Raw genomic sequence first — 14612 nt, 5'->3', positions numbered from 1 at the left:
GAAACTTTAACCATAATACCTCTAACCATATCTACTTCAAACTCTAACAATTATAGCTAACTCTAACCATATTTTCTTCCAACCGTTAACAATTACACCAATCATGTCTTCTTCAAATCCTAACCATTAATGCCAACTGTAAACATATCTGATTCTAACTGTAACAATTTACACTAACTCTAAACCTATCGCCTTCAAACCCTAACCATTAACTCTAACTTGAATCATACCTGCTTCAAACCCCGACCATTAATGATAATCCTAACCATATCTTCTTTAAATCCTAACCATTAACACTAACTCAAACCATATCTGCTTATCTTTCATCGAACAAATCTGTTGCCTCGCGCTCTTTTCTCATGAAATGCTTTTTTTAAATAAAATTTGGTTTGAACTATATGTAATTTAAAATTAATGATTGGAGCTTGCTTGGGCCCTCCTTGCTAAATCAGGGCCCAATCATAATATACTCCCACTGGTCCTATTACTCTGACTCTTACCATGGAAAGAGTTTGTAAGAAATTGGATTACTACTTGGGTGGGTAAATTCGCATCTCAATGAATAACCACACAACTCTTGTTGGGACGAATCCTCAAAGTCACTAAATTACCTTGAGCTCATCTCCCTGGTAGCTATGGCACAGAGCAGACAGGCTTACTTTAAGGTAATGTGTAAAGTATTCATGCAGTACCAAACTAGTAAAGTATAATGCAAAGCAATGACAATCCCAAATCAAATCAGCACAAGAGAGTACACTTTACTAAACAAAATGACAAAAATCTAATAAGTGGAACCAGAGATATGAATATTTATTATTTTAAGTAGAAATACCGCCAAAAAACAGAAAGCGCCAATGATAATGAGTGGTCGCTGTAGAACGGGACTTAAGTGCAGTTTGAAGCTGAGCATGATGGAGTGAGGCTTGGCTGCACCAACCAAGGTAGTCCCAGTCAAAATTTTTACTTTCTGATGTAGTATTTTAGGTCCCAGTCCACCACAGGAGCACACTTCTAAAGCCCCCAGGACCTCAGGGGAGCCACTTAGAGACTCACAATTTTTCAGGCACAGGCTAACAGCAGAGTTCAGTCTAGTTCCAGCTTCCACTGGTGAGTAGGATACTTTTATTAAAAGGCCTTTTGTAACTTGTTATAGCCTTGTTTGCTTGAACAGGTTAGCATTATAACCCTTGAAGGCCACCTCTTTGTCCTGAGTACAAAAGGAAGCAGGTCCAGTCCTTCAGGTCTCTTCTCAGGTCACAGAAAACAGGTCCAGTCTTCTGATCTTCCACGGATCCAGAGTGTTCTAAAGTGGGTACCTGGAGGTGCCACACTCAGGCCTTACACTAGCTGGTGAGAGGGAAACAGCAGAGTTCAGTCTAGTTCCAGCTTCCACTGGTGAGTTGGATACTTCTATTAAAAGGCCTTTTGTAACTTGTTATAGCCCTGTTTGCTTGAACAGGTTAGCATTATAACCCTTGAAGGCCACCTCTTTGTCCTGAGTACAAAAGGAAGCAGGGCCAGTCCTTCAGGTCTCTTCTCAGGTCACAGAAAACAGGTCCAGTCTTCTGATCTTCCACAGATCCAGAGAGTGTTCTAAAGTGGGTACCTGGAAGTGCCACACTCAGGCCTTACACTAGCTAGTGAGAGGGAATGCCCCCTGGGCACACCCTAACCAATGGGATAAAAGTTCAGAAGGCCAACTCTACCTACTTTGGGCATTTTCAAGATTGTGATAGTCTTTCACCAACTAAACTTGGAATTTGAGGCCTGGGCATGTGTGTTTGAGGGGAGTGTATTATTGTAATTCTAGTGTCCTCTCACATCTAACTCTATAATCCACTTTGAGGCTGCCTTTGCACCCAGAATAAACCCAGAGGCAGACATCTGATAGGCCACAAGCAGAGTCCTTCAGCAACCAGACAGTGGATCCAAAAGAACTGCCTTGACATCCTGGTCTCTCCCCTTGTAAGTATGCCCCAGGTGTTATATGTGAACCCAGCTTGTCTGTCCAGTAGAATTTGACACTAAAGCAGGATCTGACACCGTAGTGCCAAAAAGGACACCCAAACCCCCCACTCTACAGATTTCAGAGTAGTCATCTCTGGCCATTTAAATCAGCCTAATTCTTTGCTTCTCTGAGGCAATTCACACCTCTTCAAGGGTAATTAGTGACTAGGAGTTGGTAGCGGCTTAAGTTCAGAAGCCTTAAGACTGTTTGGGCAGTTAAATGGTAACTTTCGAAAAGGTTACCTTTCTTTAATATTTATTACAAATCTGACTTCACCATTTAATTCGATTTTTAAAAGCTATTAAATATTTAACATTGTTGTTGAATTATTTTTCTGGATTGTCCTTTTCCCAGGATACCAGAATTAGTACTCTGGTTATCTGCTTAGGACAGCTAGGCCAGGCACAGTGAAAATCACTTTTAAAGGCTAGTCACTGTAAAGATATATTAACTTTAAATTTCTACATGGCCCATGTTTAAATACCATGTGCCATGCTTTCTGGGCTACAAGTAACCTTGGGTGAAATGTTGACTATGCCAGAGAAATTGGAGTAATTTCAGTAAAGTTGTGTTACTCTTTTAATGAGAAAAAAACGAAAATTACACAATCATGCCCATTCGCATAATTATGAGTAATTTGGCACAACAATCCTACTGCAAGAGCATAGTTACAACATACTTAGCGAGCATATCCAGCTGCTACCTTTTGTGTCTTCTGTTGCATTTAAAGCTACTTTCTTAGCGAACAATTCATCCTTGGGTCCATTTTTGACACAAGAGTGCATTTTGCTTTAAGAACATAGAGCTAAATGCTGAATTACGCTCCATGTGTAATTTTGTGTAATTTTGCTGTAATTTCAAGTAATTTTGTTATAACAAATTACACAAGTTACACCCACCCCTAGCTACAAGGCCTACATATGGTATAGGGGTGATGTATTAAAATTTTAAAGGAAGATTGTACCTGTCAAAAATGGTTTATTTTGACAGATCGCAGTGCATGTTTTGCACTATTACATTCAGACTACAGTGGTAGGTCTGAAACCATGTTTGCACTGCCACATCTATGACCTGCTCACTGACATACAACTTGACTTACTCTTCATAACTGAATCATGGTTGGGAGATGGCATGACTCTAGTGTTGTATAAAGCCATTTCTCCAGGCTATCAAACTATAGCACAAAATCACACAGACAAAAGAGGAGGTAGACTAGCTCTATTCAAGCAAACAATAAATCTCACCAAAACTGATGACATTACCATACAAGGTTGTTAGTCCCTTATCACCAGATGCAACCCCACACCTACTTCTGCTTGTAACTTCCTCTTCCTTTACAGGCCACCATCTAACAATACAACATTCCCAGACACATTTCTAGACAGTTTCAAACCTTATAACAATATACCTAAAACCTATGTATTTTTGTGGACTTAAACATTTGGTTTAACAAACCCAATATGCCCCATCCAAAAATTACCATAACTGGCCTAGTCCCACCGAGCCTACCTCAGATCGTACACAATCCCACACACATCGCTGTACACATCCTAGATGTCATTTTTTCTAAACCAGAACTAGTTACCTTTTAATGGATTACTCCAGTGACACGGTCAGACCCCCATTTGCTAGCTTTCCAGCATAAAACACCACAAATCAACACATCCAAGACCACCTTATATGCATCCACCTATCAACCATGGGACAAACTCATTTTGAATACTTATAAACCCAACTAACAACCAACACAGATCTACACATAATAAATTAAGTTCAAAAACTTTATGAGTGGCTACAGGAAACCTTTGATATCCTAATACCACCAAGAACAACAAAACAGGGCAAAAGAAAACAAGCACCTTAGAGAAATACAGAAATATAAAAGATAAAATAACAAATCCGAAGGCTGCAACAAACCCGGCTCAAAATAAACAGCAATCAAAACAAACATCACCAATGCAATGCAAACTTGACAGAATATACAAATCAACAATCGAAAAAGTTAAAAAATACTATTCAGAGAAAATTAAAAATGCTAAATGTACAAATAAACAATTTTATAAGTTCTCACTGAGTTTCGCAAACGTAAATGCACTAAAAGAACTCATCCCATTACTCAAGAATTCATGGACAAACTGGCAAATCATTATACAACCAAAGCAGACAGGTTGGATTCCTATTTAAAACAAAGACAAACCACCAGCACCAACCCATTCCTAAAAATCCCCTCCAAGAGTAAGGTAACCTCTGCATTCCTTCAAATAAATATCACAAAGTGAATGTATGGATGTGGTCAAAACAAGCAGGCCTTCGAGCTGCCCTTCTGACCCTTGTCCACCACACATTTTCAAGAGCATTCTTTTATCTACCTCTGCTGCCGCACCAGTGAGAAGAATCATAAATAATTCTTTAACTATGGGGATCTTTCCAGAAGACCTTAAAAATGCATACATATGCCTTATCAAAGAAAACAGCCTGGACCTGCATGGACTCAAACACTACAGACCAGTTATGAAATTACCTTTCCTGGGCAAACTGATAAAAAGAACAGCATTTGCCCAGATGTCACAATTCGTAAAAGATTTTTAAGACTACCAAACTCGATTCCGCCCAATAAGAGGCACTGAATCTGCCCCCATCACCACATGGGATGACCTCAAAAACACAGTAGACCCCAATGGGGTTGCTGCACTACTTCTCTTGGATCTCTTAGCTGCCATTGGCACAGTTGAATATGACACCCTAATACAAAGAGTCTACGAACTTTGCATAGAGAGGACTGCTCTCAATTGGATCATATCCTACCTTCAAAACAGAACAAATGCCATCTATATTTCCACTTTCTCATCCAAACCGTACTTCATAAAAATTGAAGGTCCTTCAAGGCTCAATCATCTCACCCATGCTTTTTAACATCTACATGAAGTCATTACCAGCAATGATAAATGGATTTCAGCTCACGTGCTGCATCTATGCAGTAGACACACACATACTCCTTAAACTGGAAAGCCCCAAAGACATTGGAAGCTCAGAAATCTTCAGTTGCCTCAGAGCTGTTGATCAGTGGATGACATGGAGCCATCTCAAATTGAATGCTTCCAAAACATAAATACTCACATGTGGTGATTCGAAAAATTATGACCCACTCTGCTCCTGGCCTGATGATCTGGGAGCACCTCGTAAAGTATCTAAGGAAGTAAGAAACCTTGGAATTACCATGGCCCCCAAGTTAACAATGAATGCCCAAGTGGACAAATTAGCAAGATCAAGCTTCATCACCATGAAAACTCTGCAACACATCTTCCCCAACCTGGAATTTCCACACAAGGTCCAGGCTACTATCTCTCTTTTACTGTCTTAATTGGATTATGCTATTAGTCTCTACCATGGATCATCTCTATCAACTATGAAAAGACTACAACAGATTTAAAACTCTGCTGCTGGACTACTCCTACATGTAAAGCCACAAACCCACATCTCCCCTGCCTTGAGGACCCTACATTAGTTACCAGCTGCCAGACAATCCACCTTCAAGCTGCTTTGTGTTACCCACAAATCAATACATGGAACAGGACCACTTTTCATCAGGAATAAAATCACCAAATACATTCATCAAATGAACGCTGGCTAAAGATTTTCACCTCGCCTCAAAACCCCACCATACAAGAATAAGACAATAGGTGGTACAACCTTCTCTGTTCAAGCAGCCAAACTATGGAATTCATTACCCCCCAAATATAAGATCCATGGACAACTATCTATCTTCAGAAGACTACTCAAGAGTTGGCTGTTTCCTACATAACCATCATACTCAAACACTAATGTACAGCATATTGCTGTTTATGTATACATTTATAAATTGATTATATGTATATATTTGGATGTGTGTATTTCTTTGTATACATATGTATAATAACTATGGTTTTAAAAATATATAGATACTCTTTAGGTCTGCTTAACATATATATATATTACTTATGGTTAAAGATATATATTTTATTCTATGCTTAACATGTTAATAGGTCATTGCATAGTTGTTTATGTAACTTGTTTGATTAGATGCATATTGCGAGTCTCTAGTACAATAGGTAAATATTATCATAACTATCTACAAGCACGTTACTATTGAAATGTTGAGGAAAATATACAAATTTAAAAAAATCATGGTTATAAAAATTACACAAATGAATTACCTCCAAGTACTACAACACTTGAAAGTCTGCATTTATACAATACCTCTTTAAATCTCAATATATTATGTTCCTTAGAAATATATACAATTTCTATGTAGTAATCTATCTATATATTTATTACTTTACTCCTACTCCAAAATAACCCTTTCTAGACTCTTCCCTCCTCATTCCTTCCTGGCTCACCCCAAATCTCATTTTACTACTGTGGTCTCCCAAACAACTCTTCTAAATTCTTCCCTCATGTATCTCTCCTTTGAGTAATCCCAAAACTCAATTTACTACTGTGACCTCCCAATTAATACTTTCTAGATCCTTCCCTCTTCTATCCCTCTATTTTTCTATAAAATCCAACCAACAGACTCACATGTCCACTGCTCAAATTAACTCATATTTCCCTATACCAATCCACCACTAATCTTTGTGGGCTCTGAAGTAGCGTGCTACTCGCCAAAAAGTGATTCAACGACTTGTCAGGGGTAGTAAGCACTATATCAATGCAATTACAGTTACTATAGTGGATGGTGCAGTAGGTGCTACAGTCTACTAGTGACATCTAACTGTCAGGCCCCTGGCTACAAAATGACTTTATCTCCTGTGATCAGGGTTAAGCTGCACAGAGTTCTAAAACCAGTATATGGTACAGCAAATAGCAAACAATCTGGGGAGGCCATGCAGAAAAAGCCGACTTCCTACAGAGTCTTACTACCATACATGCTCTACACACTTCCATCACAAATACTTTGGCACACACAGGATGTCAGCACAAGGCTATGGGGTTCACATAAAAGTGGAACTTTATGCGAGAGGGGTCAATAGGTCACACTCTTCTTGACACAACTAAAAGGGTCTGGTCATGCTAGTGATTCACAAAATCCCTTCTGCCCACCAGCTCTTTATGTGACTTATGTAGAACATGGGCAGTAGTACTGTGCCTGCTATCAGGGAATGCTTTGCAAGCATGCAGTGAACCCACCATGCCTTCAACAAAGTAGCAATCCCTATCAACAAGGACCTCACCCCTATCCTCAAAACCTCCATCAGAACAGCCACCTTCCTGGAACCACGTAGACATGCAGCCATCAACACTCTTCTAAAGAGACTCTCGACTGACCTGACCAAGCTTGCTCTCCCTATCCAAAGTCTGGAAAAAGCCATCAACAAGCACTTCTCCAACCACGTCACCAAACACCAGCTTCACGGCACCACACAATCAGGATTCAGACACAACCACAGCACTGAAAACACCTTCATAGCATCAACATATGAAATCCAGATGATACTCAACAGGGGAGAAACTACAGCCCTCATACTTCTAGACCTTTCAGCAGCAACCAACACCATCTCCCAACCCGTCCTAATCCAACGCTTCCATGAAGCAAGCACCCAGGGGCTTTCTCTGTGATTGATCTGTTCCTTCCTCACTGGAACAACTCAAAGCATCAACATGCCCCCCCTACATCTATGAAGCACAAGTTATTATTTGCAGAGTTCTGCAGGGCTCTTCACAACATAAATATCCTCACTTACGCTGATGTCACTTAACTGATGCTGTCCCTCTCAGACAAAACACCCAACACCAGGAACAAGTTCTCCACATGCATTACAGAAGTAGCCACCTAGATGAAATCCAATTGCCCCAGATTGCTGTCAGACAAGACCAACGGGGTATTCTTTAGGAAAAATGCCTTGCCATGGGACTCCACCTGGTGGGTCACAAACCTTGGAACCAACTCAATGCCCTGGTCGCAAGCGAGCTACCTTGGAATCATCATATACAACAAACTGGATATGACGGCGCAAGTTAACACGGTGGTCTCGTCCGTCTTCAACGCACTAAGGATGCTGATCAAAATCAAATGGCTGCTAGAAAACACTGTGATTATGATTGTCCAAGCCCTCATCTCCAGCAGACAATACTATGGAAACATCAAGTACGCAGGGAATACCAACCAGCTCACAAGAAGGCTGTCCAAAATGCAAGGCTAGTCCTCAACTTTGCACTCTGAGCCCACATCTCACCACGACTTTGGAATTTCTACTGGCTCCTGATACACAAATGCACACACCTTAAACTTTTCACCCACACCTACAAAGCACTGCATAACACATGCCCTGCCTACCTGAACAGCTACTTTCAATTCCTCCAACCTCCCAGGCACCTCTACTCTGCCGGTTTCTCACTTGCACACACCACATGCATACACAAAAGCAGAGCAGGGGGGCGCGCCTTCTGGTACCTGGCCCCTAAATCCTGGGAAGACCTCCCACAGCACATCAGAACCTCCTTATCTCTTCTTGACTTTGGCTGAAAACATGGTTTTTCAAGTAAGACCCCAGGACTGGCCTGACACATCTGCTACAGAGAGCCTGCATACCCTCATGGATGATTAGCACACTTTAAAAACACCAGTAACAAAACATTACAGACAACAAGCACATTCAGGTCACAGAACAGGGTTTGGACCTTGCATTATCAGGGATCGTACTAGGCCTTTGCACACACACACTAGATTAACGTGATACAAGCGCCAAACAAAAAGTGACAATATCAGTTTCACATGCAGTTGGGCATTTAGGACAGGGATACATGTCTGTTTACCATATGGGGGACATTCTCATTATAACAGCTTTTGAAACCCATGTTAGATGATCACAGTCAGCTTTAAATCAGTGGATGCCGTTGGGTGCCATTTGCATACTGCACATACTCTGTCTCTCTGCCCCTCTCTCTCTCCTTCCCCTCTCTATCTCACGCTCTCTTACTTGTGATACAGAGATAGATCTTTTTATTTTAAGAAGTTGTTATTTGAGAGATTCAGCAAATGGTAATATAGAAAGAGTTAGATGTGTGACAAATGTATAAGTACTGTACAGCTAAACAATGTTTGCTACTGCAAAAATACATTTGTACATAAATAATAAGCACTACACAATTGAATGGAGTCAAAACAAGGTATAAACAGAAGATGATCAAATATATAGGTTGAGCCTCATAGAAAGAAAATAGAAAGAGAAAGTAAGAAGGTAGGAGAGAAGGGGAAAGGAGGTGAAAGAGAAGTTGGATAATAGTATGCATTGAGAGGAAAAAAGAAACAATAAAAGAATGAAAAACAAAGCTTCTAAGCTGTGGGCGGGTGTTATTCACAGAGGTTTAACTTTTTCAAAGAGAACCAGTTTAGACCACAATAATCAGGAAGATTTATTGTTAAAATCACACTTGTGTAAACTGTTGTCTACAGTTCTCGTGTAACATACCCAAGCCCATCATGTATAGGCCCTCATTACAACCCGGGCGGTCGGTGATAAAGCGGCGGTAATACTGCCAACAGGCCGGCGGTAATAAGTATGAAATTATGAGCACTGGCGGAGACCGCTCAGACAGACAGCCACTTTAACACACCGACCACCAGGGCGAAACCAACAGGCACCACAGCGGTAACCGCCAACAGCCAGGCGGAAAACAATGTACCGCCCAAAGTAATATGACACACCTATCCACCACCTTTTCCGGGGCGGTACCAACGACATCAAATGCCTGGCGGAAACACTGCACAGAAGTGAAACGACTCACCTCTGGAGACTCAGGGAAGAACCACGCCGCCATGGTGTCCGAGTTGCATGTGTTCCCCATGCTCGTCTACCTTCTGCTCCATTACGAACACCAACGCTGGCAAAGATGACCATGGTGAGTACTGTCGCCTAGCACACAGGGGAGGAAAAAGAGAGTGACACACACAGGCAACATGCAACACCCTCATCCCCAACACCACACACACAACTAGATGCAGTAACATAACATATACCCCCGTACCTCTCAGGAATAATGCAAGGACAACTACTACAGTGTAAAAAGGCTGTAATAAGATAAATATAGGTGAAATTCGTGCATCCAAATAAAAAAAGTATATACATATTTACAATGCAAGGGACATTGCCCAGTCCTCAATGTCCGTGGGTCACAGGACCACATCACAAAGTCCAAGGCCCAACCTCACTCCTGCAACACCACGGAAAGAACACTGCAGGAGCATCAGGTCGAAAATAGAAAGGCACCTCAGAGGGACAGGGAAGGGGGGCACCTCAGCCGGAAGATGGTACAACACCACTGGTATTGGAGGGGGCAACATGCCCTGTGCTTGGTCCTGGGGAGTGCAAGGCCACAGTCTCTCAAGTGGGTGGTTTGCCCACTGCTTGGTCCTGGGGAGTGCAAGGCCACAGTCTCTCAAGTGGGTGACTTGCCCACTGCTTGGTTCTGGGGAGTTCAAGGCCAGCCTCTCAAGTAGGTGACTTGCCCACTGCTTAGTCCTGGGGAGTGCAAGGCCACAGTCTCTCAAGTGGGTGACTTGCCTACTGTTTGGTCCTGGGGAGTGCAAGGCCACAGTCTCTCAAGTGGGTGATTTTACCACTGGTTCTGGAGGGGGCATTGTGCCCAGGGATCTTCATCCTGGGAAGGATGGAGTGAGTGGATGGCTTCTCCACTGGTTCTGGAGGGGGCATTGTGCCCAGTGATCTTCATCCTGGGAAGAATGGGGTCAGTTGATGGCTTCTCCACTGGTTCTGGAGGGGGCAACATGCCCTGTGATGCAGATCTTGGGGAGTGCAAGGTCACAGTATCTCACCTTGGTGTCAACCCACAGGATTTTCTGGGACCAGTCCGCACAACAGCCCATGGACACAGGACTACACACAGTCTACCGGCGGTGATGGCTGCTCAGTGGTGGCAGTGGTGGTGCTGGTGGCAGTGCTGGCAGTGGTGGGGGGGAGGCTCCAGCCCTTCCCCTGCAGCCTCGGACAGCTGCCCACTGGGGCTGCTGCTGCTAGCAGTGATGCTGTTGGCCGTGCTGGCAGTGGTGGGGGGGCCCTAGCCCTTCCCCTGCAACCTCGGCCAGCTGCCCACTGGGGCTGCTGCTGCTGGCAGTGGTGCTGGTGGCAGTGCAGGTGGTGGTGCTAGCAGTGCTGGGGGAGGCTCCAGTCCAATCCCTGCAGCCTCGGACGGCTGCCCACTGGGGCTGCTGCTGTTGGCAGTGGTGTTGGTGGCTGTGCTGGTGGCGGTGCAGGTGGCAGTGCTGATGGCGGTGCTAGCAGTGGTGGGGGGAGGCTCCAGCCCATCCCCTGCATCCTCAGGCAGCTTAAACACAATGGTTGGGGCAAGTCACCCCTCTGACAGAGTCCTAGCACCAGCCTCTTGTCCTTTTTGCCTGCTGGTGCAGGCCCCTTGCCCTTCCCGCCAGCAGCTGGGGATGGCTCCTTGCTCCTTTTGGCAGCAGCTGGGGACTGCTCCTTGCCCTTCCTCTCAGCAGCCAGGGATTGCTCCTTGCCCTTCATTTTACAAGCTGGGGGTACCTCCTTGCCCTTCCTCTCAGCAGATGGGGATTGCTCCTTGCCCTTCATTTTACCAGTTGGGGGTGCCTCCTTGCCCTTCCTTTTTGCAGCAGGGGATGCCTCCTTGCCCTTCCTTGCAGCACTTGGTGCAGGCACCCTATTAGTGTGGCTGCCTGCTGCCCAGGATCCTATCCCACCTGGTGTAGTAGTGGACACTACTGTGCCCCTGGACTGGGTGGCTGAGGTGCTTGGCTGGGTTTTGACCCCCTGGCCTGACGTGAGGGAAGGGGGGAGTGCTAGGGAAGAGGTTAATGTTGGCGATGAAAAGTTTCTTAGGTACATTGGGGCGGGAAAAGGGAGATGGTTTGGGAGTGGAGGAAGAGGGAGTGATTGTAGGAGGTGTCAGTCTGCTGTGTTCGGATGCAGGTGCATGGGGTGGATGGCTGTTGGGTGTCTGAGTGCTTGCGTTTGTGTGCTTTGGGAGGAGGGGCACAGACACAGTGGGAGAGGACACAGGAGACGTGTGCATGGAAGTGGGGGTGGTGACTGCCAGTGAGGGGCGTGTGCTGATAGGTGTGCTCATGATGGGGGCAGTGGATATGAATGTAGTGCATGCAGGTGTGAGTGTAGACACAGCTGGGAGGGAGATGGAGGATGAGGAGGAAGGGACCACAGTGGAGGCAGTGGATGTTGGTATGTCTGCATCTGGATGGTGTTTGTGTGAGTGCCTGTGGGATGAAGTGTGGTGCTTGAGTTTGCCCTGTCCACTCTTGTGTGTTGTCCTGGGTGCATGATCATCTGACTGTGCGCTTGGGATAGGTTGGGGTTGAGGGGAATGGATTGGGTAGAGGAAGTTGGAGGGGGAGGCCAGCCCCTGGATGGCATTCACAATGGTTGACTGCCCAACAGAGATGGATCGCAGGAGGTCAATAGCCTCCTCACTCAGGGCAGCAGGGCTCACTGGGGCATGGCCTGAGGTGCCCACCATCCTGGGTGAGCAGGCACAGGAAGCTCACTGAGGGGCTGCTGGGAGAGCGGTGCTGGTACGGGGGTGGCAGCTGTACCTGTAGCTCAGGTGGGCACAGAGGTGTCCGTCACCACTAGGGAGCTTCCATTGGAGGAGGAATCCATGTCCAAACTGTCCCCTCCTGTCCCCTCCTGTCTCCGCCGTGGTGCTCCCCTCACCCTCACCCTCAATCCCACTGGTGCCCTCACCGTCGGTGGATTCGGCCTCCTGGGCTCTGTGGGATGCAACTCCCTCCGTCGCCGGTGCCTCAGCTCCTCCGCCAGATTATGCTAATGCACATAAGGAGAGGGTGACAAAACAAAAAGGGGGGGAAGAGACAAAGGATACACTTGGTCAATAGCGCCACCAACTCCACCATTAGCGTACACAAGGGAACAACCCTACGCACTAGGCAATGCACTACCAATCACAATGCTAGTCACCAGCCCATTGATAGGGACACCTAAAACCAATTGCAGCATACCTGAGACCCACAGACCCCTGCCCAGTAGTGGATGCCTACTAGCTTGGTTGAAGATATTTTACATCAGAACCCTGTCCAACATGGGACCCACTCTGCAATGTCAGGCCTGGCCTAGGGGTATCCACAGGCCCACATCCCCCACCCAGATACCACCCCATCAGGCGCACGTTGCATATTGGGGCACTGTACTCACCCCCTTGTGGCTGCTGTGATGCCCCCAAGCACCCATCCAGCTCCGGATAGGCCACCACCAGTATGCAGGCCATCAGGGGGGTCAGAGTTCGACGAGAAACCCTTCCGCGTTGGGAGGCCATCCCCAGCTGGGCCTCCACCATCTTCCGTGCCCAGCGTCTCAGGTTCTTCCACCGTTTCCGACAGTGGGTGCTCCACCTGCCGTAGAACCCCAGGGTCCGCACGTCCTTGGTGATGGCACGCCATATACCCTTTTTCTGAAGGGTGCTGTCCTGCAGGGAAATGGACAAAGGGAAAGATATTAGTTCCACTGTCCTGCCTGTTACACTCATGGCCCACCATGCCCCTTCCGATCCCCGTTAGCACAGACATGGCCCACCATACATGCTGCCCGCTGCCCCGGGCCCATCCACCACCCACCCCCTAGATGAGGCCTTCACACACAGCACTCCATGTATTCACACCCTATGCATCGTACTCACGGTGTACTCACCTGTTGGTCTGGAGGCCCATACAGCATTCGGTACTGGTTTGGGACCCCATCCACCAGTCTCTCCAACTCCGCCGAGGTGAAGGCAGGGGCCCTTTCCCCAGTGACACGAGCCATGGTCAGTTACAGACACAGGTCACAGCAGCACTTGCAGTGTAGGTCCTTTCCTGTTGAGGGTCAGGTACCAAGTGAGTGAACAGATAGAAAATGGCGGTGACATCCACAGCGGTGCATACCGTCACCGCCGGCGTACATCACCATTGGCCACTGTATCCCATAGTGCCCAATGTTAACCAATGAGGAGCTGCATGGCGGTTTTTGACCGCCTCCCACTATGGCGCAAATGTCAGCGGAATTACCTCATTTCCACCTGTCCCTCCAAACAAGACAAGACCATTGCTCTTAACTGAGTCACGGTACACATATGCACCATTTGGACCTCTCCAACAAAATACTGTTACAATCACAACATGCATTGAAGTGTAGTGGTTGCAAATGTCAGCAGAATTACCTCATTTCCACCTGTCCCTCCAAACAAGACAAGACCATTGCTCTTAACTGAGTCACTGTACACATATGCACCATTTGGACATCTCCAACAAAATACTGTTACAATCACAACATGCATTGAAGTGTAGTGGTTGCAAATGAGAGATACTGACCAGCTGCTCACCATTTTGCCTCATAGATTGCAACCACTGCGGATGAATAGTAGATGGAGACATACCCCCCGTGTACAGACCCCTGGTGGACTTGGCAACAATGGAGGACAGGCACATTATCCTCACCTATAGACTGGACAGGGCCACAATCACAGAGCTGTGTTCCCAATTGGAGCTGACCTAATATCTGCTATCTGTCACTTACTGGGATCCCCCCTTGTACAAGTGCTATCAGTGCTCCATTTCCTGGCAACT

This window comes from Pleurodeles waltl, chromosome 8, assembly GCF_031143425.1.
Source record: "Pleurodeles waltl isolate 20211129_DDA chromosome 8, aPleWal1.hap1.20221129, whole genome shotgun sequence".
Classification (NCBI taxonomy): domain Eukaryota; kingdom Metazoa; phylum Chordata; class Amphibia; order Caudata; family Salamandridae; genus Pleurodeles; species Pleurodeles waltl.
Note: the sequence above shows the minus strand (reverse complement) of the source record.